This window comes from Penaeus vannamei, chromosome 10 (assembly GCF_042767895.1).
Source record: "Penaeus vannamei isolate JL-2024 chromosome 10, ASM4276789v1, whole genome shotgun sequence".
NCBI lineage: Eukaryota > Metazoa > Arthropoda > Malacostraca > Decapoda > Penaeidae > Penaeus > Penaeus vannamei.
Genome location: NC_091558.1, coordinates 34124054 through 34127750, shown reverse-complemented (window position 1 = coordinate 34127750; position 3697 = coordinate 34124054).

The window sequence follows — 3697 nt, the reverse complement described above, 5'->3', positions numbered from 1 at the left end:
GTCCTCCTCTGGATGAATCTCCTCCGACTCGGGGGGCTGGGAGGTGTCCTCCTCTGGATGAACCTCCACCGACTCGGGGGGCTGGGAAGTGTCCTCCTCTGGATGAACCTCCACCGTTTCGGGGGGCTGGGAAGTGTCCTCCTCTGGATGAACCTCCACCGACTCGGGGGGCTGGGAGGTGTCCTCCTCTGGATGAACCTCCACCGACTCGGGGGGCTGGGAGGTGTCCTCCTCTGGATGAACCTCCACCGACTCGGGGGGCTGGGAGGTGTCCTCCTCTGGATGAACCTCCACCGACTCGGGGGGCTGGGAAGTGTCCTCCTCTGGATGAACCTCCACCGACTCGGGGGGCTGGGAGGTGTCCTCCTCTCGATGAACCTCCACCGTTTTGGGGGGCTGGGAAGTGTCCTCCTCTGGATGAACCTCCACCGACTCGGGGGGCTGGGAAGTGTCCTCCTCTGGATGAACCTCCACCGACTCGTGGGGCTGGGAGGTGTCCTCCTCTGGATGAACCTCCATCGTTTCGGGCTGGGAGGTGTCCTCCTCTGGATGAACCTCCACCGTTTCGGGGGGCTGGGAATTCTCTCCTGTGGATGAACCTCCACCGACTCGGGGGGCTGCGAAGTGTCCTCCTCTGGATGAACCTCCACCGACTCGGGGGGCGGGGAAGTGTCCTCCTCTGGATGAACCTCCACCGTTTCGGGGGGCTGGCAAGTGTCCTCCTTTGGATGAACCTCCACCGACTCGGGGGGCTGGGAAGTGTCCTCCTCTGGATGAACCTCCACCGACTCGTGGGGCTGGGAGGTGTCCTCCTCTGGATGAACCTCCACCGTTTCGGGCTGGGTGTCCTCCTCTGGATGAACCTCCACCGACTCGGGCTGGGAGGTGTCCTCCTCTGGATGAACCTCCACCGTTTCGGGGGGCTGGGAAGTGTCCTCCTCTGAATGAACCTCCACCGTTTCGGAGGGCTGGGAGGTGTCCTCCTCTGGATGAACCTCCACCGACTCGGGGGGCTGGGAAGTGTCCTCCTCTGGATGAACCTCCACCGTTTCGGGGGGCTGGGAGGTGTCCTCCTCTGGATGACCCTCCACCGTTTCGGGCTGGGAGGTGTCCTCCTCTGGATGAACCTCCACCGTTTCGGGCTGGGAGGTGTCCTCCTCTGGATGAACCTCCACCGTTTCGGGCTGGGAAGTGTCCTCCTCTGGATGAACCTCCACCGTTTCGGGCTGGGTGTCCTCCTCTGGATGAACCTCCACCGACTCAGGCTGGGAGGTGTCCTCCTCTGGATGAACCTCCACCGTTTCGGAGGGCTGGGAAGTATCCTCCTCTGGATGAACCTCCACCGACTCGGGGGGCTGGGAGGTGTCCTCCTCTGGATGAACCTCCACCGTTTCGGAGGGCTGGGAAGTATCCTCCTCTGGATGAACCTCCACCGACTCGGGGGGCTGGGATGTGTCCTCCTCTGAATGAACCTCCACCGTTTCGGAGGGCTGGGAAGTATCCTCCTCTGGATGAACCTCCACCGACTCGGGGGGCTGGGAGGTGTCCTCCTCTGGATGAACCTCCACCGTTTCGGAGGGCTGGGAAGTGTCCTCCTCTGGATGAACCTCCACCGTTTTGGGGGGCTGGGAGGTGTCCTCCTCTGGATGAACCTCCACCGACTCGGGGGGCTGGGAGGTGTCCTCCTTTGTATGAACCTCCACCGACTCGGGGGGCTGGGAAGTGTCCTCCTCTGGATGAACCTCCACCGTTTCGGGCTGGGAGGTGTCCTCCTCTGGATGAACCTCCACCGACTCGGGGGGCTGGGAGGTGTCCTCCTCTGGATGAACCTCCACCGACTCGGGGGGCTGGGAGGTGTCCTCCTCTGGATGAACCTCCACCGTTTCGGGGGGCTGGGAGGTGTCCTCCTCTGGATGAACCTCCACCGACTCGGGGGGCTGGGAAGTGTCCTCCTCTGGATGAACCTCCACCGACTCGGGGGGCTGGGAAGTGTCCTCCTCTGGATGAACCTCCACCGACTCGGGGGGCTGGGAGGTGTCCTCCTCTGGATGAACCTCCACCGTTTCGGGGGGCTGGGAAGTGTCCTCCTCTGGATGAACCTCCACCGACTCGGGGGGCTGGGAAGTGTCCTCCTCTGGATGAACCTCCACCGACTCGGGGGGCTGGGAGGTTTCCTCCTCTGGATGAACCTCCACCGACTCGGGGGGCTGGGAGGTGTCCTCATCTGGATGAACCTCCACCGTTTCGGGCTGGGAGGTGTCCTCTGGATGAACCTCCACCGTTTCGGGCTGGGAGGTGTCCTCCTCTGGATGAACCTCCACCGTTTCGGGGGGCTGGGAAGTGTCCTCCTCTGGATGAACCTCCACCGTTTCGGGCTGGGAGGTGTCCTCTGGATGAACCTCCACCGTTTCGGGGGGTTGGGAAGTGTCCTCCTCTGGATGAACCTCCACCGTTTCGGGGGGCTGGGAAGTGTCCTCCTCTGGATGAACCTCCACCGTTTCGGGCTGGGAGGTGTCCTCTGGATGAACCTCCACCGTTTCGGGGGGCTGGGAAGTGTCCTCCTCTGGATGAACCTCCACCGTTTCGGGCTGGGAAGTGTCCTCCTCTGGATGAACCTCCACCGTTTCGGGCTGGGAGGTGTCCTCTGGATGAACCTCCACCGTTTCGGGGGGCTGGGAAGTGTCCTCCTCTGGATGAACCTCCACCGTTTCGGGGGGCTGGGAAGTGTCCTCCTCTGGATGAACCTCCACCGTTTCGGGCTGGGAGGTGTCCTCCTCTGGATGAACCTCCACCGACTCGGGGGTCTGGGAAGTGTCCTCCTCTGGATGAACCTCCACCGACTCGGGGGGCTGGGAAGTATCCTCCTCTGGATGAACCTCCACCGACTCGGGGGGCTGGGAAGTGTCCTCCTCTGAATGAACCTCCACCGTTTCGGGCTGGGAGGTATCCTCTGGATGAACCTCCACCGTTTCGGGGCGCTGGGAAGTGTCCTCCTCTGGATGAACCTCCACCGTTTCGGGCTGGGAGGTGTCCTCCTCTGGATGAACCTCCACCGTTTCGGGCTGGGAGGTGTCCTCCTCTGGATGAACCTCCACCGTTTCGGGATGGGAGGTATCCTCTGGATGAACCTCCACCGTTTCGGGGCGCTGGGAAGTGTCCTCCTCTGGATGAACCTCCACCGTTTCGGGCTGGGAGGTGTCCTCCTCTGGTTGAACCTCCACCGTTTCGGGGCGCTGGGAAGTGTCCTCCTCTGGATGAACCTCCACCGTTTCGGGCTGGGAGGTGTCCTCCTCTGGATGAACCTCCACCGTTTCGGGCTGGGAGGTGTCCTCCTCTGGATGAACCTCCACCGTTTCGGGCTGGGAGGTGTCCTCCTCTGGATGAACCTCCACCGTTTCGGGGGGCTGGGAGGTGTCCTCCTCTGGATGAACCTCCACCGTTCCGGGCTGGGAGGTACCCTCTGGATGAACCTCCACCGTTTCGGGGCGCTGGGAAGTGTCCTCCTCTGGATGAACCTCCACCGTTTCGGGCTGGGAGGTGTCCTCCTCTGGGTGAACCTCCACCGTTTCGGGGCGCTGGGAAGTGTCCTCCTCTGGATGAACCTCCACCGTTTCGGGCTGGGAGGTGTCCTCCTCTGGGTGAACCTCCACCGTTTCGGGGGGCTGGGAATTGTCCTCCTCTGGATTAAACTCCACCG